Source organism: Misgurnus anguillicaudatus, chromosome 24, assembly GCF_027580225.2.
Source record: "Misgurnus anguillicaudatus chromosome 24, ASM2758022v2, whole genome shotgun sequence".
NCBI classification, from domain to species: Eukaryota; Metazoa; Chordata; class Actinopteri; order Cypriniformes; family Cobitidae; genus Misgurnus; species Misgurnus anguillicaudatus.
This window is the reverse complement of record NC_073360.2, coordinates 42,481,799-42,509,651: the sequence shown is the minus strand read 5'-3', so window position 1 is coordinate 42,509,651 and position 27,853 is coordinate 42,481,799. Positions and strand designations below refer to the sequence as shown.

Below are 27,853 nucleotides of genomic sequence, written 5' to 3'. Positions count from 1 at the left end.
CAGCTTTATTGGCCTTAAATGCATATATGTGTCAAAATTTGCAAGTATTTTCATGAACACGACCATTTAGGGCTGAAGAGAAGGTAAACGGCTAAAAGAGAAAACGCATGTGTAACAGTATATTGGATCCGGTCTTAAAGGGGAAGTTACCTAATTTTGCTCCTGTCTTTCACTCGTTTTCATGAAACAGCATTAAAAGAAAATCTCTCACTGCTCTTGACTAAATCACTTTTCTACCTTAAATAAAAAAAAAAAAAAAAATATATATATATATATATATATATATATATATATATATATATTTATATATATATATATATATATATATATATATATATATATATGTGTATATATGTATATATATATATATATATATATATATATATATATATATATGTGTATATATATATATATATATATATATATATATATATATATATATATATATATATATATATATATATATATATACATATATATATATATATATATATATATATATATATATATATATATATATATATATATATACATATATACATAATTATTTATTATCATTCTTTTATCAATGTCTGTTTATCTTCAGAGAGCTTGAGTTTTGTTTGTTTTTATCTTCTTTTTATGCTTGTATAAGGTTTTTGTGAGAATTATGAACATTTCTATGGTATTAAAGATTTTAATAACATAAAAACCTTATTAAAACATAAAAAACCTCCACCGTGATACATATCGTTATCATGATATAAAATCGTGATAGAAGATTTTGGTCATATCGCCCACCCCTACCTAAGATGCATTCGAAGAAGCTACCACATACAGAATAATATTTTGTAGTTTAAGTATTTTTCAAATTCTCACTGACATTTGGATACTAAAGCAAAATAAATGAAAAAAAAAAACCATCTAGCTCGATTACCTGAATACTTTAATAGTTTAAAGATATTGCCATCAGATCATGCTGCTGTCAACATTTTTTCAACATTTTTTTTTTTGGAAGCGACAAGATGTGTTTTTGGTTTGTTCATGTGACTTTTTTCAAAATGCCGATTATATTTTTTTTTATAATGTACAGTACAATATAAAGTACAGTACAATATGTAATATGTGCATTATTTTCTTATAATTCAATGGCCCGTCGTCAATTATTCCTTTTATACCACGGTTACACCAAGCATTGCTCTGGTGGCTATTTTTTAGGACATATTAGGATTTTTAGGACTATTTTTGACAAGTTAGGTGTGCGGTTATCAAAAAATAATGCATACCCATGGAACATTTCTCAACTAATCAGAATAACGCATTCAACAGACCCGTGGTATAAAAAGTAAATAATATACAGTACATAATCTATACAAATATACGTAATATACAATTTATGTATTAGACCAGCACCCAATGTAAGTTTTGTGTCAGAGCTGTCCAGATTACCAAAAATGATATGTTTATGTTTCTGTAATGTTTAATCCAATAGTTTATGTAAGATCTTTAGTCACAGTAGTACATTTAATGCTAATGTAATTTTTGTTATCCTTGAAATTTTAAATGTACTGTTTTAAAAGAAAGGCTGAAAAATATGAAAGCATTATTATTATTATTATTATTATTTTATTCAGATGCGCAATTACAATTTTTAAGTCCTTAATAGAAAAATTAGTTGGTTAAATGAAACACTTGATTCATTTTTGACTTCTAAGAGACGTTGAATGTGCCGACTCAAATTTGGCTTTACAAATATGAATTTAATTTGACATTCTTCACTTCTGTAAAAAAATTAACAATGAAACAAGAACTCGAAAAGGAAAGAGTCCACATTTAATCACTTCATGATGCTGAATGACCTTTGACACAAATATGTGATTTAATAAGTTTGTTAAGCAATGTGCATTTTATGTATTTGTACCAAAACTCGTGCTGGATAAATATCTATTGTGTGTTCAGTTTCTTTAAGCCATATGTGTTGTTGGGGATGTTTTAATCCACTAGAGGGTTTTTTTTACTCTTAAATTGGTGACAACTTTCTCTCTGTTTTAGCAAATTGAATGTTTTTTGGTGGTAAATCTTATATTTACATATATTTTAAGAAAATTCTTTGAAATTTTTCAAAAACTCAACGATATACCGTGGGCAAATTTACTACCCTTTCATGTTGTTAGAGGATGACAACATCCACTAAATTCAACGGCTATAAAAATGTATCAGGTGAATATTTTCTATAAATCTGTTAATCTAGGAAAAGAGCCAAAAAAATAGCAAAAGAAAAACACCAACATTCGAAAATGCATGATAATAACGTGTCATAGCTCTGCAATCAAAATATGTGGTTATAATGGAAGTCAATGGAGCAAAAACAGCCACTAACAATAAATGAGGGAGAAAAATTTTTAATCTGATGCTGCACAAAAACTAAAAATGCATCAAAGCCAATGTTTTTACCAATCTTTGACATGTCCAAGACTGTGAAAAAGGTAAACAAAAATCCAGTTTACAATCGCTTTTTATATTGAAAATCTGTCATTTTGTGTGTGTTTTCCCCAAATTAGTGACACCACTTATAAACTTGGCAATTAAAGAGTTAAAACCATGATTTGGTGATTTTGATCAGTACTGAGGTTGATTTAACAGATTTATGTAAAAAAAAAAAATCAGAAAAAAATATTAATCTGATTCATTTTTCTAGCTGTTTAATTTAGTGGATGTTTTCATCCAACAACACTAAAGGTAGAAAATTTGAACAATGCACAGGGGTAAATTGTAATTCACTTAATTTTTTGATGTCATTCCATTTTAAATTACACTTCATTGTCTCATAGGGTGTGACTGATTCAATTCGAATTTCAGCTCGTGGTTGAAAAGCATCCAGTTGTTAACTTGCAGCACATTTTGTCCGCGCCTGCGGGTGACCGGTTGAGTGTAAGCCGTGTGCCACAGAGCAAATCCTCACAAATGTGCACTCAGCTCAAGTCCTGATATTGATTTCATTGGCAGGTGCTCTTAGGTCTAAAACTAGCATCGATTGGAGTCTAGACGTGTTAAGTCAGGCACTGAAGGAGCATAAGAGTGTGGAGAGAGCAGATTTTTAATGGCTCAGCACTAGATGAACATTAAAAACTTATTCATCAAACAAAAACACTGTGTAGGTTTGTCACTGGCTGATGAATCGCGTACTTAGCCTGGAAGATAGTGGGCAAAACATAATCACTTCAACCATTAGTTTAGCCCTGCGTGATCCAGATGGCAAGTTGTTAAGAAACAAAAAAACAACAATGGTTATTTCTTTAGTGCTCTGGGGCTGTGCTGAAAACCAGGCTAGGAGAGAAACATTAGGAAACATCAGCATGATGGATCATCTCTGTCATGACGTAATTAAGTACTGTACTATGATTTTAATGTTTTACTGCATGTAAACAGTTTAATTCTTACTCTTTTATAAACTTACTGTCCATCTAGTGTATGCATGCATGTTTAAATTAGGTGAAATAGGTGAAAATCAGTTTGCGAGGTGAGTACTGTAGTATGTCCAAATTCATAGTTAGCAAAAAACTGTAGACAAAAGTACCCGGAAGACCTACAACCTCCCCGCTAGATTTTTACGTGTGCACTTAATGGACACTTTACTCTCCCATGAGGCTACTTGAGCTGAGGAGCCACTATTCAAAAAAGTGAATGTAATAAAAATACCATAAATCTATAAACCAGGCAGCTCTTTAGGTGATTTAGGTACCAAGAACTGTGTTTGTGATTTAATTGTACTTGTTAAATAATGCATAAGTGAATTAGGGTCGCAGTTGTTTTGATTACATCATAGGTCAAAAGACATACGGCTCACTTGTAGGGTTGCAAAGAGGCGGAAAGTTTCTGGTAAATTGTCAGAGTAGACATTGAACTGAAATTGAATTCAGTCTTCTTGTTTTAAACAAAATTATGCTGCAAGATTTTTTAATTTTTTAACTACATTTAAGTTCCCATCTTTTTCAAATTCCTTGTATATTCCCATTAATTCCCATGGAAAGTTTCCAGCCTTGAAAATTTCCAGAATTTTGTAACCACTAAAACATGGCAGATGCAGTATTTTAACAGTAAAGCACAATGTATGCGATATCATATGCATTTATAGATGTTTAAATGGACTTTGGCATACCATTTTAATCAATACCACCAGCTGTTAATTCATCTATTCAACATTCTACATTTTATAAACTTTGACAAAATAATGACCATAAGTGATCATCATGGATCGGCTAGAGACGATGTAAACTCTGTTATCGCTGTTAACCAGCATGAGGTCTTTTAATTGATGTATGTAATTCGTTTCATGACTGCTGGTATTTAAAGCCTGCGCTTTACAAAGCTTTTTATAGAAAAAATGACTATTCAGTATTCAGCTGTCACTCGGCTCATTACACATCCCACCTTGCCTCGACTCTTTCAGGTGTAAGTGGAATTAGTTTTGCTAAGATTGACCAGTTTTCAAATTAATGTAGCTCTGAAATATAATCAGTTTAATATGCATGTTCTGCCAGGTCTGTAGTCAATTTAAAGTGACTTTAACGCTAGTGTTGGTCAGGTTTATTTAAATGTTAAAGTCAGCATCAGAGCGTTTGATTAAAAGTTTTCGATTATGACATTGATTCAGATTTTTTTGGATACTTATTTGATAGTGTAACAATGTGTTTGGGGAAGGACGATGGGGACGAGGGATTTCCAGGCTCGGCACGTCAAACACTTTTAAACATCTTAACAACACGTAGACCAGACAACAATGCAGAAAACGCAGTGAGCTTAAATGATGGAGCTGATCAGGTTTATGGTTGACAGGTGACAATAGTCCCTTTCACACATACAGTCTTTACTGGTAATTTACTGGTAAATTGCCGTTAACATGTCATGTGTGAACAGAACCTTTCCGGTAAATCAGTGCTCCCAATTTACCAGTAAGACAGGTTGTAAGATTACCAGTAATTTACCGGTAAGCGCTGTGTGTGAACGAAAATTATAGGATTACCGGCATTTAGAACGGACGACGTCAGACCGTGCTGACAGCTTCGGGCCAATCATAGCGTTGTAATACAGATGACGCGTTTACCCCCGCACTGTTTACGGACGTTTCCACACACATGCTGCTTGAAAGTTGAGCACACCTAAAGTTTACGTCCACATTTCTTCACCAAAGTTGTTTAAAACAGCTTACCGCCGAATTGCCAACGTCCTTAGCACGCCCTCTGGGAAACCTAAAGTGCAAACAGTACTGTTGTTAAAAACGCATTTTCGGTTTGACGTCGTCTCATTCAATGTTGTTTGGTCATGAGCAACTTCGCGACTGTTTACCACAGACGTGAAAACAACAAAATACGGACCGTGGTTATGAACGACGTGGATTGTTTACAAAAACAACACTGAGCTCACCGCGTGCTACAGGTACTTCCGCTTTCTCAACGAATTTACTGGTATTTTGATACTGATGTGTAATGTAAAATAACGGAACGCCACTGCGTGTGTGAACAGCACATTTTTGTATTTACTGGTAAATTCATTCTGGTAAATTCATGGTAATTTACCAGAATTACTGTGTGAAAGAGGCTAATGATGAGTCCATGGGGAGATGACGGGGGGAAAAAGGCAGGCAGACAGACTGGGATCCTGAAAGATAGTAGGGGTGTAAATCGGACAGTTCATTACGATTTGATACAAGAACGATTTTCTCCACCAGCTATGCGGTTTTGCCGATATATCGATGGTTCTTCGATGCGATTACGTTTCGAACCAATTCGATTATTTTATCGATATTATTATTTTTATATTACGTGCTAAGCAGTTAAGCAGTTACATTTTTACTTACAAATGCAACCAAAATATATAATATAAACATTTCTTTAAACTCTTTGAAAATGCACAATCTCTGTCCCAATTGGAACATTTACAAAAATAAAATAAACAAAAATATACTTTTTAAAAGAAAAATGAGTAGGAGTTCCATCAAAATGTCACATAAAATCAAGCTTATGATGGCACAGTCAAAGTCTTTCAGTATTTTGAACCAAAATGTGCAATAGTGACAATTACTGAAGTAGTTTTAGAAAAAATATTAAATTGAAAAATAAATTAAAGGAACAGTATGTAGGATTGTGGCCAAAACTGATATTACAATCACAAAACTTGTGGCTAAAACTGGTACTGCAATCACACAACTGGTGGCCAATACACAAAATGACAACATAAACATCAGTTGAGGGCTGCAACTCCACTTTTTGGGGTGGGTTTCCCAAACAACGACGTAACTCGTTGCTGAACGACTATATTACGATGCATCGTTGGAGAAACAAACTACCTTGTCACAACTGTTTCCCGAAAGCATAGTAACTTTGTCACACATTCGTCAATTTAACCATGTTGGTTTAACAACATAGTTGATGATGTCACGTGGGAGGTGAAGTACTAATTAATCTGTGCAAATCGATTTAATGTCAGATTAATGCTGTAAATAACATATATTGCATCGGAAGACTGATTTTGTTATCGTGATTTAGTTATCTGTTGTTTATTTTCAAGATATTTAATTCACACACAAGTTGATGGACGTTACACGAAGGAATGAAGACATGGAAAGTGTCAAAATAAAGTAACCTCAAATAGATTTTTTACGTTGTTACATTGATGTATCGGATTATTAGAAATAAAATCGATGTATCGATCCATATCGATTTCTTGTTACACCCCTAAGAGATAGCAACCCTTACAAAAGATTAACCATGGTTTAACCACAGTTAAAACCAAAAAACATGGTTATTTTAGTTAAACCAGTGGTTCTCAAACTTTTGGGTGTGCCCCCTCTCTTGTGTTGTGTACATCCCTGGGCACGCCCCCCAAAGAAAATTAATGACATAAAACAATCTCAAACTCTCGAATTTTAATTAAACAAGACATATTAACTGATACATTGCAGTGCTGTTGGTTAGCAGCCTTATTTCTCTGAGGTTTAATTACACACAATTTATGATAAATTAAAGGTGCCATTTTTCCTGATCCCATTTTTCAAACTTTTGTTGGTGTGTAATGTTGCTGTTAGAGCATAAATAATGCATGTAAAATTATAAAGATCAAAGTTCAATGCCAGGCGATATATTTTCTTTAAAAGTAGGGTATCACATTTTGAAAAATGCTAACGGTAGCTGACTAGCAATGAAATCACCATCCCACCCTCCATTCAAATCCCCATCCAAAGTCACGCCTCTTTCAAAACACATGAACACGCACAGATCAGACGTCCACATAGGCTTGTGCCGGTGTTCGGTAATACGGTAAACCACGGTAGTAAAACTGCACGGTAGTGTTATTGCGGGGTCTTCAAATTACCGCGAAAAGACGTGCATTATTTTTTTTCCTTTGACCGGTTCAAATTACAGTGCACGGATGCTGCGTAGGTGTCACTCATACGCAGGTGCACACCTTACCAGACTCTCGTGGAGAAGGATGACGGAAGGATGAGTGCTGCTGCTGCTTACTATTTTTACACATTACAAAAAATAATGTATGGAGTAAAGTATGGAAGTTTTTTTGGCTTCGTGAAAAAACAAAGAGGGAGTGCTGGTGATAGACAATTCCCTAGAATATGTGGACGGAACGGGTCAGCAAATTACATGAACTAACTTTATGCATCTTCCAGACAATCATTCACAGTTCACGGAGATAAAGGTAAGATACATGGCATCATATTTCATATCTTGTGTCTAAAGAATAACAGTTAAGTGTCCGCTTAGCAATGCTAATGTCCGCTAGCTAACGTTACGCTGTTTAGTTTGTCTAATATTATTACGTCTATTAAGCTAACGTTATATTAGCTATCCTACCGCTTGTAAATCTGGTAAAACACATATTATTAATTATAGCTGAAACTGAGCCTGACAGGTAACGTTAAGTTAATTACTTAATATTAAACAGACTACAATTAATGTTAGTGCAAAACGCAGCTGCTAGAGTTCTTACCAGGTCCCGCAAGTTTGATCATATAACCCAAATTTCAGTATCTTTACACTGGTAAGTTGTCTTTTTACAAAATAAAAAAAAATTTAATCTTCTATATTGTGTTTTATGTATATTTTAATTGTGTACATTATGTATATTTTCATTGACTGTTAAATGCGTTATGTGAATTAAGTGATGTGTCACTGTCTGACTTTCAGTCAGTAATAATAACTATTTAAATATGTTACGTAATTTATTTGATTCTGTATGTTGAATAAACAGTACTGTGAATACAAATGGGCATATTTAGCTGTATGTGTTCTTTTACTAAAATGAAAGGAACACATATGTATCATATTTAATCATACAAACAAGTAAAAAGACAAACTATCAGTAAGCTTTACCTTATTTTATTCTCTATAATTGTCTAAAATGCATCTTTAAGGCATGAAGTAATATTTTTCTTTGTTTTACAGAGTATCCAATCATCTAGCAGTGCTGCTGCTGGCTCATTTTCAGCTGAAGCCATACAGTCAACGGTCAAAGTGGCTTTCCAACGTCAGGCTGCATATGGACTGATGATATTTTGCTATTTAATCATTTAAACCACTAAGGTTGACTGCTTTTGAAGTTTGGACTTTATTCTGTTTGAATCTGATTGGTTCAGTTTACTGTGTATTGTTTTATTTATATCATTTTAACAAGTTATTAAATCTTTTATTTACACTATAACAATGACATTTGCTCATCTTTTCAACTTATTTTTGTAATGCATTTCAACACCGTGGTAATACCGTCTACCGTAATAAAACCTTCATAAATCACCGCAACATGAAAATTTAACACCGGCACAAGCCTACGTCCACATCTCATTTCTCATTCACCAGTGCAGTACAAAGTGAATAACATTACCAAAATAACCAACATAAACAACTGGTTTACATCTGAATTCGTTAAAGCACACTTTCGGTTGTGTAGACGTAGTAGCCTAACTGTTACGCTAATCCGTAAACAAACAAAAATTTCATAAGCAACACAATGTTTCATCAAAGTAGAATATCTTAATCCATCTCATTACAAACATATCGCGTACCTACCTTACCAAAATAAACAGTGCAACGACCCTTTCAGACCCTTTGCCTTCATGCAGCTGTTTGCATCTCGTGATAAAGCAGTAAAGTTACAGATGTTCATTTGGGTTTTTGCTCTTTGCTGATCTAGGCAGTTTTTTGCTGTTGTTGTTATAAAAGATGTCTTTCGTTTTGTGGTTCCTGTGCAGGTTGTCAATTCACCAAAAAAGTTTGCTGTTCTCACTGTTTACAGGCAGGAGGTGAGCGCACGTGAACGTGCCGATGACGTATGGTGTCTGCGTGAACAGGCTGCACGGTGGCATTCAAATTACGCTTACGTATGAGGGACAAAAAAGGCAACGTCCGTTCGGACCGAGATCTGTGATTGGTTGAACATTTTTTGGTCCTACGCCTTTCACAGATGACATAAATTTCTACAAATACATTTAAACAACTTAACACAGTGATTGCTATCAAGGTGTGAGGAGACTTTTAACCAGCATAACAAAAAATGTTTCTGGATCAAATGAGATACCCCGCCTTTAACAAAATTCACTATTAAGGATTACAGAGAACGGCTGGTTTGGACTACAGCCCTTTACTTCCCAGGTATACTGTATGATGACAATATTCTGAATTTTTGATTAACCTCTGCCTACAGAAATACATAAAAAAAGGCTTTTTGTAAGGGTGGGTGATGTAAATAATGGCAATAACTGTAAATAAACTCAAATTCATAAAACAGCTTTTAGACAAATCAATCTCTGACGTCAAACAAATTATGGTTGACACCATCTGAGGTTGCGTCTGAAACAGATGGACCTTCTAAACTTTCACAGTCTGTGACACACGAGGACGTGAGTCTGTTTGCGTGTCTGTTTCTGCATCTGCATATTTTGTCGTTTGTGCTAGAATTGTTTTGCATGTTTATGGCTCATAAAGCATGTTTACGACGTTATAACCCTATAAGACTGTCATTTGTATCCTTAAATGACATTCATTGATGTTACAGTGAGTTCAAAAGCCTCTGATGTAAACGAGAAGTGTAATTAATATTTCTTTAAACGAGGGCTCTTGTGCAATAATTTGGGTTTCATGGGAATTAATTCAAGAATCTGTCGCTAATTCACGCCCCATGCATTTGGAAAATGAGAAGATGGAGGGTTGAATAAATGAAAGAGGAGCGTTTCAAATCAAATGAGTATTTTCAGTCCGCAAAGGTTGAAGATTTCTCATTTCTCTGTTTGAACCTGAACTGACCTTAAACTGAAACGTTCACAACAATAAAAGCACAAATGAAGTACTGTTGTGACTGTCATTTTCTCTTTCTGTTTTAATATTTCAATCAGTCTCATTATCGGGCAGCTCCAGGTCTGGTTTTCAGTCACAGTTTGTGTGTGTGAGACATTAATATTTCAGGTTCATTATTTCAGGTGGAACTTTAATGATGGAGGATAAAAGATGGACACCTGTAAACTTACGACACATTGCTGTTGTCCATGAGAAAATAGTTTAGCAACCAAAGAAAGTTTATTCAGCAACTTTATGTCAACACTAGCTAACTGTCAGTTTTTAGTCATCATGAAATGAATCAGAAATTTCTTGTTTAGTGCGTTAATACATGTTGTAAGTGTGGGTGATTAATGAATAGTGCTAAATGTTTTCTTTTTTATTTTGTATATTTTACTCCTTTGCTAACATTTTTTTAAATTTCATAATCATTTTCAGTCCAGAAGCATCTTCTCTTCAGTAGAAATCAGCAGATTGGAGGCAAATTGGGTGCAGGCTCTCTCACCCGTACTAAAATGGGGTCTCTCTCTCTTTCTTTCTCCCCTGTAGCTTTAGTTTGCCAAAGGAAACAGACACATGTCAAAGCGAAGCCGGAGCAGTTTTTTCTTCCCTTCACGCTGATTTCCACATGAATGGCATCTTTGACAGGCGTGACACCCTGTGGATTGGTAAGGCTCATAGACAGATTGGCTCTCCCTGTAAACCGCCTGCCCTCACAGCACAACAGTCATGTGACTCTATTGCACACTTTTTCGCTGTCTTAATTTTATTTTTTATTCTTCTGTAGTTTTTCTCCCTGTTGCTCCTCTCATTCCGAGATGGGGCAGTATGTATTTCTCAAAGGCCACGAATAGATTTTTTTTTTCATATTTATTTCCGCAAACATTGAACGTAAGATTAACGTTAATCTAATTACAAGTCTAATTCAAATCTTTAACTCTTTTGCCGCCATTGACGAGATATCTCGTCAATCAAGAGAAAACGCTTCCCTGCCAATGACGAGTCTTTCCGCAATACCGCTATCATCCACCAGGTGGCCCTTCCGCAACTTTTTAAACCCGGAAGTATTGCCCTATGGCAAGCGGCTGCATGTCCGTGTCTGTTTTAAAGATCGCTCTGAATGGGATCTCTATGAAAAATAAAAAATAAAAATCCGCCCCAGAATCAAAATTGAATAGAGAATCGAATTGATAGATTGCGAATCAAAATCGGCTCGATCTGGAACATCTGAATCAATACCCAGCCCTAATCGTCCTAAATGCTTAACCTATACAAAGATGGATCCATCCACATGTGCGTCTGACTTTTTAAAACATGCAGGAATTAGAAAATCAAGTCCAGGACTTGCTTCATGTTTAAAGAGTTATTAAAAGTCCCTCCAGAAAAATGCGATTTTGCGATCGCATGATTCAACGCATAGTCAGCAAAAGTCCGCATATTTATGCTGGGCCCGCATTTTTTCAAATACGCCGCACTTTTGCAGCATAAATTGCAGATTTCCGTGTGCAAAATATGTAGGGCTTGCATGATTTCATAATCCCCGCATTGCCGTGGGAACGTTTTGAAGTGACGTGATTATATGATGTGAACATCATTGAAAATCTGCAAGTTTTTTGTAAGTTCCCGCAATTTCATTGCATAAAATTGCATAAATATCCCGCATATTCCATTGCATTTTTTAAGAAAACGTGCCGCAAGCAAGATTAAGGGTTTTTGCTAGCAACAATAACAAAAAACTCACAAAAAACATGAAATCAATCTTACTCATGCTGACTGACAGATCTGAAGCATGCACACATATGTGCAAGCACACGACCCCCATATACATATACACATACAATCACAGTTTTAAAAATATCTGTTTTGACAAGAATTCACACAGATATAATCTGTTATGTCTTAAGTGAATGTTTGATTAACTGTTGGGGATCTGAAAAAAAAATATTACATCCTTGCATTACAGTAGATCATAGAGTACAGTAGTCTCAATAGCCTCTTTCACGCAGTAATTTCGGTAAATTACCAGAATTTATTTACTAGTAAATACAAAAAAAATGTGCTGTTCACACACACACACGCAGTGACGTTACGTCTTTTTACCAGTAGGACATCATTCACACATTAGTATCAAAATATCGGTAAACTCGGAGAGAAAGCGGAAGTTACATGTGGCACGCGGCCGGCGAGCTCCGTCCGTGTCGTATTTGTAAACGGCGGGTTATGACTTAATATCCACGGTCTGTATTTTGTTGTTTTAACATCGGTGGCAAACGGTCGCGAAGTTGCTCGTGACCAAACAACATTGCGTTAGGCGGCATCAAACGGAACCTGCGCGTTTGCACATTAGGCTTCACAGATGATGTGCTAAGGACGTCGGCAATTTGGCAATTAGATGGTAAGCTGTTTTAAACAACTTTGGTGAAGAAATGTGGATGTTAACTTCAGGTGTGCTCGACTTTTAAGCAACGTGTGTGGAAACGTCCGTAAACAGTCTGGGGGAAACCGTGTCACCTGTATAAAAAACTTTCTGATTGGCCCGATCTGTCAGCGCGGTCTGGCGTCGTCCGTTCTAAATGCCGGTAATGCTATATTTTTCGTTCACACACAGCGCTTACCGGTAAATTACCGTTAATCTTACAACCTGTCTTACTGGTAAATTGGGAGCACTGGAAAGGTTCTGTTCACACATGACATGTTAACTGCAATTTACCAGTAAATTACCAGTAAAGACTGTATGTGTGAAAGTGACTATTGTCAATCACACAATAAAAGAAAAAAATTGAACTTATATTTTTCCTATAGATATTGTTTTTGACTGTGTGTGTGCTAAATCTATCAGTTTTACTGGTGATTTAAAAGTATGGATGTAGTGCTTTTGCTTTTGAACCCTCAAAAATCTTTAACTCGATTTTTCTCAAAACTGACTTTGCTGACTCCATAAACTTCAAACAAGTGTAGCTCTGTCATTTTCTGTCAGAATCCAACAAATCATACATCATTTTAAAGTTTTTTTTTAATAGAGAATGTTGAAGTATTTTTGATCATTTTGCCAGCAAGCGGTCACAAATAGTGATCTTATTTTTCATTTATAGAGCGCTTAAAGCACTTTACATATGGAAGTGATATAGCCATGTATATATCATGCATGGAGATGATTTGTATGCCAATGGGCAAATCTGGCTAGGATGTTGGGGTACACCCCTATTCTTTTTCAAAGGACAATGAAAATAAGCTTTTATTTGTAATCACTGGATTATCAAAAAATAGGCATTACCACAATTAATGAAATTTATACCATGAAGCTGTTGAATGCTTCATTTGATTGACAAACGTTCTACATGTGGACTGTATTTTTCTGTTTTTCTGTACAGTTCAAAGTCACTACGCTAAGTTTATTTTAATAATGGATTAATTAATTTGAATAAATAAAGCATAAATATGCGTGTTAGCGAAATAAAGAAATTGAAAAGAATGAATCAAATACACTGTAAAACCTAAAAGTCAACTCAACTCAAACCATCTAAGTAAACCGGTTGCATTAGTTTTAAAACACATACACCTGAACTTACTGTGAACTTAAATAAATTGAGTCATATGCAGTTATGCACCCATAATTATTAAGTTCACACTACTTACATATAAGTGCATAATTGCACATGACTCAAGTTCACAGTATTTAAATGTATATGTTTTAAAACTTAAATGGCCTAATGCAACCGGTTTACTTAAATGGTTTGAGTTAGGTTACAGTTAACTGTTAGGTTTTACAGTGTAATTCAACGGAAGAAAATTAATCCAACGAATAAATACTGATTGACTGCTTGTTCAGATTTGTTTTTGCTTAATTTCTGATCATATAAAACTATAACAAGGAAATGAGAACAATAAAAAAATGAGTCCTACTCACAATAGCATTTTAAGAATAAAAACCTATTAAATGTTATAAAATGAAACACCTGAACAATATCTTATAATGTGTTGTGACCGTATAAGCAGAATAATTGACTCCGGTCCATTAAATTGTTAGAAAATAAATAATGCAAACCCGCTGTGCATTACCACCTTAGGTGTGCATTATATTTTTTTTATTTAATGGCCTATTGTTAATTATTCCTTACATAAATCATTTCTGGAGTTACCCTGACTGCTTTTATTTTTTTCTTTAGTAAACAACTCGTTAATATTTTTGTCTTTTTCCGTCTTAATTAGACGCCTGCTCTCTCTCTCTCACCGCCTCCGGTACAATAAATTCCCCCAAACTTTTAAATTATTCCTGAAAGGAAGTTTTATACGAAAACATGTAGCTTCTCCTTGCGTTGGCGACAGGGCCTGACAGCATGCGAGTTATCAACCGGTTGCAGACTTCCCCTCGGGGAATTTTAAAAGCATGCGCTCAGAATATCAATCCCGAGCTCTCAGTCTCTCCCATAGCATCTGAACTTCAGTTTTAATGGCTGCCGGCCATCTGATCCCTCTCTCTGTCAAACTGCAAACCACGTGCTGTTAAACGGCTAATGCCGCATGCTAACACAGGCCGCAGGAATTATCCAATATTATCAGCCTCTTATCCGCTGCTTAAAGCGATTTTCCTTCATGCACAAAACAGCTTACAGCATTCTGTGATACATCAACCGACAATATCCAACAAGGATAAATGCCTGCCCTTCAGACGTCGTGAATGTGCAGCGTGAATACAAAACTCTCTAATTGTGGATTATTGCCCACTACCTTCAACCATCCGCTTTAATATGATGCTCAATGTATATCATACTGTGCTGTACACATCAGGTTGCGTTAAAATCCTCATTCACCCATTTCTAGTTGTTGTATAACTAAATCTGTGTAGTGATCTTTACACGACTCTAGGCACCAGACAACACGGCTTTATTAAACCCAAACCTGAGCAAAACCCCAACAACAACCCAATAAGTCCTGAAGATTTTCAACATGCATGACTGCTTGGATGCATTGCACGCATGCACACATTCAGACCAGATGCTGAGTTGCGGTCGACCAAGATCCATGTTAGAAACATGTGCCACATCTGAATTAAACATGATGAGTATACAAGCAGCGCGGTGTGTTATTAAACCCAGGAGGTGTTTATGTGCAACCGCAATGAGAACAGAATTATCTGTATTTGTCAGCCGCCCAGAGCATTGCACTTGTCATTAAAACTAAATCTAATATACATGCCACTGAATAGGATAATCCATAATCCATATCAGAAAGAGTAGGGGTGTACCCCGGCATCCTGGACAAATCTGACGGCATATACCGCTTACCAACCTACAGCTCCAAAGAATGGTTTAGATCACTAAGCTGTTTATTTTGCATGAACAAATAATCTGCACACTAATCCAGCTGTCACTAATCAGGCTGTCAATATGTGTCACATTTCCAAGATCAACACATGCCAAACATGGATTTGTGTGATCCACGAGAGATCTTCTGGAAATGTGTTACAGCGATGGAATCGGTGAATCGGGAATCATCACATAATTGTTATTTTGATGGTTTGGTTAAAATTGGGAGGGATGAACGAACATTGCAGTTTACTTACTAATTATAGTATTACAATAATAGAGAAGACGCATACATGCATTATCATAAAGGGTTGTGTGCGTTTGTGTGAGTGTTGTGACTCAGTATCGTTAATTGTAAAGACAAACTGCAGACTGGTGGGCAGTAATGGTGACTAATGAGACGTGTGTGTCTTTCTACAGCCCGCTGACCAACGCACACACCAACCGATTTCATTTCTAATGTTACAAGGGATTTATGCATTTAGAAGTCCATTTGTCTGCAGAGTTGGATTTGTAATTGGTTTATCGATACGCTCCAATCAAAACAAAGCAACACAGACCGCCCACTTTGGCTGCAGATACATTTTAGCAGTGATCTTTTCAATGGGTATTTCAATAAAGAGCTGTAAGCTATGAACTACTAAATCAATCCGATGAAGATGAATTATAGCATTGCAAAATTATTATCAAATCATAAAGTTACAAGACTGCAATGATTGAATTTTATTTAAATTGGAAACAGCGCTAAAATGCAGTATTACAGGATTACTGATGTATAAATCTTTGATTATCTGAATAAAAACTGTGTATTTGAAGTTCATTGCAGGATGAAGAGAGACCTGCGGTGCTTCAGTGAAGTGGAAGCTGTTTTACATGATTTATGTTTTTATGGTAAGAGGATTATGTGCCATTCATCACCAGGTAATAAACACAATATTTTAAAAATTATATTGAAATTACACTCACTTCTGCCTTATACAGAAAGTTTATATCGTTGTTTAACAACATCTGTGTCGACTATGATGAAAGGTTTATATGTTTACATAAATCATCAATTTCCTTATTGAGAAAACGAACAGGATTATTTATAGATCTGAATTTAAAGCAGACATATCATGAAAATATGTCTTTTTTCATGTTTAAGTCTTATAATTGGGTCTCCAGTGCTTCTATCTATCTATCTATCTAGAACAGTAGTTCTCAAACTGGGGTGCAGGGTCCCCGGGGGGCCGCGAGATGGTGCCAGGGGGGCCCCAGTTTTATGACATTTTTATAAAATACATTAATTTATCTTGAATTCTGTGAAATTAAACCTAAAAAAACAAGGCAGTACTACTTTGTATAATTTAATGTTTTGTTGAATTAAAATGTGAAGTTTTAGAACTATTTTTTGTCATAAATTTTCTTTGGGGGGGGGGCTGCGAAGGAATGCACCGTACACAAAGGGGGCCGCACACTGAAAAAGGCTGACATCACAAGGGGAGCCAAATATTAATTTGGCTCCCCTTGTGATGTCAGAAGGGGTCTTATTAAAATAATACCACCCCTTAATCTGCACTATCCAACCACAGCACTGCCATTTAGTACAGAGAAAAGCACAATTGAGTTTCAATTTCAACAACCACCATCATGGCGATCAGTGTTTGCATTTCATCAGCTCATTTGCATTTTAAATGACACACCCATAAACGGCACATTTTTGCTCACACATACAAAGTGGCAATTTTAACATGTTATAATAAATTATCTGTGTTATTTTGAGCTACAACTTCACATATATGTACTCTGGGGACACCAAAGATTTAGTTTATATCTACAATTTAAAAATTTATTGTTTTAATGCATGGTTGAGGAACAACAACCCATAACCCAGTGGTTGGGTTTGTCCATATTTTAACCAACCATGTGTTAAAACGATTAAACTGTTTTGTTTCGAGTATTCAGATATTACTTTTAGTTACTGCACTGGGGTCTTACCGAATCGCATTGAGCTCGTGTTTAATCTCAACAGCACAGATGATTTACCGTATCAAATTAAATTTCACTTTCACTCTTATTAAAAAAGCACCGTGACTGTTCTATAGTACAGTGATGATATAAGATGCAAATATTACATAAGGAATAATAATTGACAATGGGCCGTTGAATTATAAAAAAGCACACCCAAGATGGTAATGCGGCACGATGCGAAGCAGAGACATTGCTCTGGTGGCTATTTTAAGACATTTGACAGGTCAGGTGCGTTTAGGGGGAAATAATGCATGCCGGTGAAACAGAATAAAGCATTCGACTGCCCTGTGGCATCACTTAAAATAAACTATACCATGCTACAGAATGACTACCATATTAATATAAAAAATCTCATATTAAAAGTTGATTAAAGTAGCATGAATGCCATGGTAATACTGATGTACATGTCCAAAAAAAAAGCATGCATGGTAGGATTTTGGTTAATGGTACAAATAGCAAACAAACTGGTTCCTATCTATCATCACATTAAAGACAAATCCAAACAAATAATGCCAAAAGTTAACCTTACTGATCAATTTTTGCCTGATAACCTCAAAGGATCACTATACCTGTCACCTTTTCTGTTTTATCTTTTAAAAATACAATATGCACAATATTGTTGCAGCAGCATTCGTACAGTTTTTTTTGTGTCCTAAAGAGCCAAGTATATTTCAGGGCCATGGTGGTTGACTGTGGATCTGTTAAGGACTTGCAGTTCATTGGCTGTGAGTTATGTGCCAGTGGCCCCCAGTGGCAGCGGTGCTCTCAGCCGCAGACACGCCCCAATAACAGCATCAGCACCGGTCCAAAAACTGCTTCTCTTTATATCATCCCTCACACCGTGTTTAAATGAATGCAGCAATTCCCACCTGCCCTGCTAACAAGACCCCTAATGCACCCAAAAGAGCATTAACTTGACAGCCCCTCCACCGCACCGTTACATAACCACATTTGTTTTCCAAGTGTCCCATCCCATCTCGAAACCAATGACATTATTATGCCAGAGAAATGGGCCTGTAGATATAAAGTGAAAGTTGAATGGCTGTTAATGACTGGAGGGATTGCTGAGGGTCTATTAGAAGCTGAAAACGCAACATAACAACACAAGGGTCCTCCAAGAGCATCTGCTGAATCACAACAATAATCTTCAATTGAGAGTTACTTTTACAAGCATCTCTTACAAAATGTCTCTCCTCCCTTCAATGCGCACAGAGTCCTGCGACAGACCGCACGTGTATTTTACCACACATCCCAGACTGCATCAGAATATAAAACAACATACTGTAACATTACCAAACACCAGATTATAATTTAATACGCATTATTTAACGTCCCCCTTTTTGTTTTCTTAAAGCGCTTATATGTTTGGGTGAATAGCTAAATATGTTTTCCACAATATGAGCGCATGTGTCGTATGGATCAATGTATGTTTTTCTTTCACAGCATCATCATCTTTCAATGCACCAGAATAACAGAAGGAAGCGCGTTACCTCTGTCCCGGAGCATCAAACGCCTCCAAGTTCAGAGAAGCGCACGAGATCCCCAGTGGTGTGATGTCCAAATCTCCAGCTTCAGAGTCTCATTACCTCATTATCAAAATCTTTATTTTTATATAAAACGATACGTGTGTTTCAAAAACTAGGAAATCTCATCACAATGCAGAATGTGTCCCGTATCTTAACGCCGATTTCCAGCAACGACTCTCATCCCGAAGACGCGCGCGACTCCCAAAACAGGATTTGGCGGATTTACCACAGATAATCAGTATAGACGATTTAATCCAAAACAAGCCTTTAAAGCCCAGTAAACACAGTTATCACGAGCAATCCAGAGATGTTAAAGCTTCAGAATGTCCATCTCTCCGTACGTGTGATCGGGCTTCATCACTGCCTCAGGAGACCTCCAGTGTTACCGTGTTAAACAGCAACAAACCGTCTCATTTACTACACGAAGATGAAAGTAAGACCCCGTGAGGGACAAATGCAGAGAAAATCCGTCCAGATGAAGGAGAAGGGTGAGAGAAGAAGGACAATGCGTCCATTCACACCGGCGCGTGCTGCGCTATCAGCGCGGGTCCTCCCTCAGAACAAGCCCCGATATCTTCCAGTGTTCAGCACGAATGTAAATATGGATATTTACAGCAGTGTCGCTAAATGTAGCTCAGTTTCATCGTTTTGGATCCGGTGATGCCAAAGGAATCCCGCCCATGTTTATTTTTTTAATAGGCGGTTTATTTTTGGTCGCAATCGGCATCTGGCGGGAGCGAGCGCAGAAACCGAATTAAAATAATTTGGCACCGTTGACCTATTGCATCCGGAGCTCGGTAACAGTCCACTCACGGCCGAGCTGAGCACACTGAACCCAACAACACTCCTCTGTCTCCGGTGCGCGAGCTTGACACGTGCACGCGCGCGCACACATGCCCATGACGGAATTTTAGCGTCCCGTGAAAACACTTGCGCTTATGCATCTCGCAGCTGTGCTGTCTGTTGCCTTGCCGATCAGATATTAAACCTATTGTACCGGATGTTTTAAATATAATTTATGATGCCTAACTTATACTTTATTGCTCATAAAATCAGCTGGCCTCATATTGTAACAACTGTAAATATGTAAGGTAGACCGGGGCTGTCAGGCTCCATTAAATATTTCTAAATTTTTTAAAAGTCTGTATAGGAAAAAACTTTAATGACTTGTTTAACATTCCCACTTTTATTGCTTAGAAAAAAAACCCACTTCATTAAACCCCAATGACCTGGTGTCTGGTAATTAACCCATGCTTTTCCTTTGGGGTAAGTTGTCACAGTGGCAGCTTTCCATTAAATAGCAAGCACGTTTTCATTAAATAGATGTATTTTTTAACCAAACTTAAAGAGTAACATGTAATTCTAAACATTGATTGTTTAAAATGTTTATAAAATGTAACAACAAAAATATTAATTTAATTCAAATCTACCCCCAGAGTTTTAAGCAATTTTAGGAAAAATGTATAATTAAAGTCATAAAATCATGCAGTATTAAAGTATTGTTGATTTTTTTTATAAAATGTTATTTTTTAAAGTAATTTATTAATTGGCTATAAAGCACAAAAATATAAATTAGGGGTGCCACAAAGTGATACTGTCCATTCTTTGTCCCAATTTTCCCAATAAACTATACTTTTAGCTAGGGGACCGCCCCCCATTATCTTTGACATAATTCGAACACTGCAGTGTTGTAGAAGAAATCAATTTGTGAAATTTCGTGTGCTACTATATATGGAATTATGATTGATGGTTAATTTCTATATTGAATTTTCATTGTCACACTGATGCATTTTTACACCCCTACATTATTATTTTTTATTGCAGAAGCTGCAGTACTGAAATCAGTTCGAGGGCTGGAGATTGCGTTGACATGTAGAGGATAGGTCGCTGCCTGTTGCGTGTGCAGAATAAGACTGGAAGAACAGAATGTTGTTTCCTCAGACAGAGGAGGTGGGGATGATTTGACTGAGTTTGGTGGCTAATGCAGTAACGCGCTGTTCTCCCATCAGTCAAATGCCACAGCCGTACTGCAGGAATTCACAGATGTGCAGATGTATTTAGGCCTTGTGTAGAGATAGAAAGTAAGAAAAGATGAGAAGATAAATGAAAAACTACATGAAAGAAATTGAGAGAAGCATCGACTTTATGTTTTGTCATGATTAGATGTTTTAAGGAGAAGTTCGCAGTCTCTTTGTTTTAATAAGATAATATAATGAGAGAAATGTGTGAGTCATATATGAATTGTCTGTCAGCACAGATGATGTGCATTGTAAATAGACTGTATATACTGTATGTGCTTATGCTGTACTGTATGTATGTATAAATTTGAGTGCAAAATCCTCAAACCATTAAAGAAAAAAATATTTTAAATGATTTTTATTGTATAGACAGTTTCATCGGACGCACGTGATACACGTCTGGATCCGAACTTTACTTCCGGTTTTGTCTGACTAATTGCTAAACTGATCTCTTGAACAAATGCCTCGTAGAAAATAAAAAAATGTTTGCTTTCCTATGTAATCTATGTTTTTTTTTTTGCTTGTTATATAAATAAACTATACGTTTAAAGAACTTTGTTGTTATTTATTCTAGTTTACCGGAAGTTACGTGCGGACCGTGACAGCCGCTTGTTTATGTTGTTACTGCTGAAACGGTCTATTTAATTATTGGTTCAGCAATATGAGTAAAACGTCCTGAAACAAATCATTATTTTATTTAAACATTTCAAAATTTTTATGTCCTCTGTTTTTCAAACCATTGACGCTTCGGTTTAAGGTTAGATTTGGTGTTTGCGTTAGGATGTCACTTTAAGCATTGATTTATACCTTTTTTATGATTTATTTTTTATGTTTTGTGATTTTTAAACCATTGTCGCCGGCATTATGGGTTAGAGTCGGGTTTAGGTAAGGATGTCATTTTATGTAAATCTAACCCTAAACCGAAGTGACAATGGTAAGAAAACAGTTGAGAACAAATACGTGACAGTGACACGTAACCAGAAATATGTGACATGTTCACGCAAAGAGGTGGAAAAACGTGTCAGTGTCATGGAAAACACAAATTTACGGCTATAGGTACGTAATTTCGTGATACTGGGTTGGTTTATTACATAAACAAACTCTAAAAATCATCTGAAAATGTTAGTGAGGATCTTGGGATGGTTTCCCCGATTATCTTAAGCCAGGACTAGGCCTTGGTTTGAACTAGTTTTAACAAACATGCCTTGCTAAAAACATTACATGTGTGCATTTTGAGGCAAAACAAAGGACACTGATGTATTAAGATATGTCAGTGCAAGTTGTTTTTTTTTTAGTTTTGACAGCTCTTACTTTTATTTTAGTCTAGGACTAGTCTAATCCCTCTCCGGGAAACCGCCCACTTATGTGCTTCAGTGAATACATCTGACCTTCTCTACAATTAGCTTTAATGGTACTGTAAGTCACACATTTACTTATATTTGACCAGTGAACAATAAATAGTTTTTGTGGCAGTGACTCTTCACAAAATAAGCAGATATGTGGGTTTTAAAAAGTAAAAAAGCACTTATTTCCAAGTTTAAATAAAAATCAGAATTTGGCCTCGGGCTTTTGCTGCCTCTGTATTTTCCACAGCGCTCAAGGCCTCATCTAACTGTTCAATGCTCTGACAGTCATCGTGACTTAAAGACAACCGAACTTTACTCAATATAAGCAATAAAAAGCAGCTGAATACGTTTGACACATCTAAAGAATTATAATGGTTCTTTATGAGTCTGTTTGTGATTTCAGGACCACGGAGAGCTACATTGTTTGGTGATGATCAGGACCTTGGACAGCGAGCTCTGACTGACGATTCAATGCCAGAATTCTTTATAATCATCTACTATACTGAACTTCATCTGTGATATCTACAAAATCTATTCACATTACAGAAATGTGAGGTATGGTCACTGTAGTAAAATCTCAACCATTCCTGCTCTCAACTAGTAGCGTTAAATATATATTAGTTGAAGTTTTTCATTATAGTAATAAGTGAACGAGAGGAAATTTAAGTTCAAAAGCAATTTCTCGTATTCTCCATATTTCATTTGCACATGCCCCATTTGCATAATGTATTTATTTAAAGTAAAATCTCAACCATTCCTGCTCTCAATTAGTAGCGTTAAATATATATTAGTGGAAGTTTTTCATTATAGTAATAAGTGAACGAGAGGAAATTTAAGTTCAAAAGCAATTTCTCGTATTCTCCATATTTCATTTGCACATGCCCCATTTGCATAATGTATTTATTTAAAATATGAGCTGCACTTTTTTCACAAGCTTCACCCTTTTGCATTGTCCTTAAAGTATTTTAGCCGCAAGCCAGGAACATTTCCGTGAACCTATTAGAAGTTCAGTCCCCTCAATAGCAACCTGACATTAAATCTTTGTCTGTGTGTGTCTGTCTTTGTGGGTTTCTGTCTGTTCTGTGTGTGTGTGCGTGTTATTACATTGACATGTTTTCTTCTACTGGCCACTCAGTCTGTCATTCATACTGAAAAATGCACCAATTGATGTTGAAATGTTTTTCACAGTAAAAGCTTAAATATGCATTTGCAACACAATGTTACAAGCCAGATGGTTAAACATGCTGTTGTTTCCACCTTAGAAGTAAAGCTGTAGCTTTAAAGTGTGTTCATTAGGTGTCTTGTGTAGAAACGTTTATATTTAATATGATGGAGACCTCGTTGATAACATTATTTATGCAGAAAAATGCATAATATTAAATAGGGAAGAAAACCCAATAGAAGGTTACATTCTGCATCCATTATACTGTTCATTTAACATGCACATAATGGCAAATATTTTTCATCCATAGAAAAATGCTATTGCTTAGATGTTGCTTCATCATAGCTCAGATTATCTCATTAATTATTTAATTATTGAGTATTACCTTTTTCTAATCGTTTCTACAGAAAGTCCTCAGTAGACAAAAGACACTTGTTGAAATATAAGAAGAGTATAAGATGCCATTAATTCAAATAAATACTGTTGTGAAGACTTTTCAAAAACTAAAGAATAGAAATGTGAAATGAATATTTTTTTTAGGACAAACAGCTTGAATGCAGGAGACCACAAGAGCCAGATGTACTAAAAACTTCAGAGTTCCCACAGGTCCTTGAAATCCTTGAATCTGTTTGTGAATCTGGGGGGAATTCAAGGAAGTTTTTTGAAAATATACATAGATAGATACAGGTCATTGAAAGTGCTTGAATCTATTTCAATGCAAAAGGTTTTCTGGAAAAAATCCATATTATTCCCTGTGTAGTGTAGGATGATATCATAAAAATTCTAGACTTTTTAAGCACACGTGCTAAACTGTTCACTTTAAATGCTTATATATTCTGTATTTGAATGTTGATTCATGCCAAAATGCTTTTTTGCATAGTTGTGTTTGACACATGAAAACGTCTCGTGTTACGTATGTAACTATTGTTCCCTGAGAAGGGAACGAGACGCTGCGTCTCCCTTGCCATACTTCCTGCGTCCCTGTAACGCAGTCTTAGGCAATATTTCAGATAGCGATATACTTCCTGACTCTCGCATCACCCTGTCTTTGTCATTAAGCCTCACCATTGGTTGAATTTGATATACACATTCAGATGCACTTACCCCTGGAGGTGTCCCCAAAGTGTCACCGCAGTGATGCAGCGCAAGTTCCCTTGAAAGGAAACTGTTACAATGTATCTTTAAAGGTAACACAATGTAACCTTGCTCTCACTTCAAATGTGTCCCCACATTTAGTCCTTGAATTTGAGAGTATAGGACCTGGAAAGTCCTTAAAGGTCCTTGAATTTGAAGTTAACCAAGGTGTGGGAACCCTGCAACTTGAACTGGTGCAAAGTCTTCTTTAAAAACAAAACAGGATTGCACGCAAGAAGACACGCAGTGAAAAATTGCACTGAAAAGGTGTGGACTGTGTTTTGTGACTGATATTATTTGCGAATTTTACAGTAGGAGCAAAATTTCTGAAAGGAGATTATTTAAATGAAGTGCGATTTAATAAAGTTTGCGCTTGTCAATTTACTGGCATCATTATTTAACGCCTTTAAAAGCATGTCTTAAACCTTGTGCTAATTCACGCTGCCTTTGGTAGATTGTGTTGATTATTATGGAAATTAGATTTTTGCGCCTGTGTTCTATAACCCTTTAATAAGTTTCCACTTCCATCAGTGCTTTATTAAAATTGCGCTCTTGTTAATTTTCCCTGTTTAGTAAATCCTCAGTTTCTTTTAAATCTCAAGTTAGTACAACCATGAGATCTCATTTGTGTTTTTCTTTGCGAGTCTGTGTGTGTGTGAGGAAATAAAAAAAGGTGTCTGGATTGGACTCATCTAACAGGTTATCTTAAAATTGTTCCCACAGAGAGGGAGAGAAACTCTGAATTCTTATCACAGGGAATAATCTCAGTGATACATTCACACTGCTGCCATGGCAACAGAGCAATCCAAAGAATTCTGATGAGAGATAAGGAGAGAGAGAGAGGGAGATGACAAGGAAAACAATTTGTTACCTGCACTGCATGAGTAAGCGAGGCTGATTGTGCGCACACCCTGCAGAAGAGACATTATCTGAACCGGATCACAGAGGAACACTGCTGAGTCACAGCGGACACTCCAGAGCGATTTCTGCTGCCATTATCAGCGTCAGACTGAGTGACAAATGAAAGGAAAGAAAGTTAGAAAGATTGACAGAATACATACAGACATTGTCGGGATCAAATGGATGCAGCCAAACTGAAACCTAAAGGTTTTCTGTAAGGGTTTGGGTTTAATTTTTTGAGTATTAGAAGGATTTAGTCAGCAGATGTCCTTGCTACAAAACATGTATGTTGACTTGGCTATTTAAATGATTAACTGACCAACTTTAGTTGAACTTGATTGAATTTTTGGTCATCGTTACAGTTTGTTTCATGCACTTTGGGGTATTTCTTAAATCATTCTTAAAATTAGCAAAATAATGCGTGCATTTCTCAGAACAATTCATACAAATTGCACAACATCATGGTTTTCTTGCAAAAGCCTGTAACTTGTTCAAAATCCTCTCAAAGGTAAATATTTATGTCAGTGAACATGTCAGTCCTATCAATATGGCAAGTCATTGTGTCATTGATGAACAAAACATTCAAAATGTTTAGCTATGTGGTCAATATAACAAGAGTACACAATTATACACTCACCTAAAGGATTATTAGGAACACCATACTAATACTGTGTTTGACCCCCTTTCGCCTTCAGAACTGCCTTAATTCTACGTGCCATTGATTTAACAAGGTGCTGAAAGCATTCTTTAGAAATGTTGGCACATATTGATAGGATAGCATCTTGCAGTTCATGTAGATTTGTGGGATGCACATCGAGGTTCCACCACATCCCAAAGATGCTCTATTTGGTTGAGATCAGGTGACTGTGGGGGCCATTTTAGTACAGTGAACTCATTGTCATGTTCAAGAAAACAATTTGAAATGATTCGAGCTTTGTGACATGGTGCATTATCCTGCTGGAAGTAGCCATCAGAGGATGAGTACATGGTGGTCATAAAGGGATGGACATGGTCAGAAACAATCCTCAGGTAGGCCGTGGCATTTAAACGATGCCCAATTGGCACTAAGGGGGCCTAAAGTGTGCCAAGAAAACATCCCCCACACCATTACACCACCACCAGCCTGCACAGTGGTAACAAGGCATGATGGATCCATGTTCTCATTCTGTTTACGCCAAATTCTGACTCTACCATCTGAATGTCTTGACAGAAATCAAGACTCATCAGACCAGGCAACATTTTTCAAGTTTTCAACTGTCCAATTTTGGTGAGCTCGTGCAAATTGTAGCCTTTTTTCCCTATTTGTTGTGGAGATGAGCGGTACCCGGTGGGGTCTTCTGCTGTTGTAGCCCATCTGCCTCAAGGTTGTGCGTGTTGTGGCTTTAGAAATGTTTTACTGCATACCTCAGTTGTAACGAGTGGTTATTTCAGTCAAAGTTGCTCTTCTATCAGCTTGAATCAGTCGGCTCATTCTCCTCTGACCTCAAGCATCAACAAGGCATTTTCGCCCACATGACTGCCTCATACTGGATGTTTTTCTCTTTGCACACCATTCTTTGTAAACCCTAGAAATGGTTGTGCGTGAAAATCCCAGTAAAAATTGCTTAAATCCCCTTTCTTTCCCATTCTGACATTCAGTTTGGAGTACAGGAGATTGTCTTGACCAGGACCACACCCCTAAATGCATTCAAGCAACTGCCATGTGATTGGTTGATTAGATAATTGCATTAATGAGAAATTGAACAGGTGTTCCTAATAATTCTTTAGGTAAGCGTATGTGTCAGTATTTTCTGATGTAAACTGTGAACGAATTCACACGGAAACAAATTACACACGTTGTGACTTTAAAAAACTAAAAAAAATTAAGTAAGAAATGTCACATTTTCTGTAACTCAAAATTTCAAGATTTACTTGACAGCAATTTATCAATTCAGTTCACAATTACGCAAGACAAAAAAATAACCTATGGAAACATACTTACAGTAACAGACTATGACACAAAGGTTAACAATGTTGCTCATTTCTAAATGTTTTGAGGTTTAAAACTGTTCAACCGAAACCAGTATTATGTGTTTTGATAAAAATGACATAAGCAATTGAAAATGTAGCAAACAGCAGACAATTCTACATAA

The 27,853-nt window shown here is 36.2% G+C and overlaps 1 protein-coding gene and 1 long non-coding RNA gene across 2 annotated transcripts in view; one reads left to right on the top strand and one right to left on the bottom strand.

The window, feature by feature from the left end:
- Positions 1 to 20,119, bottom strand: part of LOC141361458 (leucine-rich repeat and fibronectin type III domain-containing protein 1-like) — a 179,893-nt gene extending 159,774 nt beyond the window's left edge. The window contains exon 1 of the mRNA XM_073862795.1: positions 19,126 to 20,119. The gene's annotated coding sequence lies outside the window, so the exon portion shown is untranslated. The remainder of the gene's footprint in view (positions 1 to 19,125) is intronic.
- Positions 1 to 26,026, top strand: part of LOC141361459 (uncharacterized) — an 80,564-nt gene extending 54,538 nt beyond the window's left edge. Inside the window, exons 2-4 of the long non-coding RNA XR_012367541.1 lie at positions 10,869 to 10,987; positions 22,929 to 23,080; positions 25,545 to 26,026. This is a non-coding gene — a long non-coding RNA (uncharacterized lncRNA). The remainder of the gene's footprint in view (positions 1 to 10,868; positions 10,988 to 22,928; positions 23,081 to 25,544) is intronic.
- The last annotated feature ends 1,827 nt before the right edge of the window (positions 26,027 to 27,853 follow it).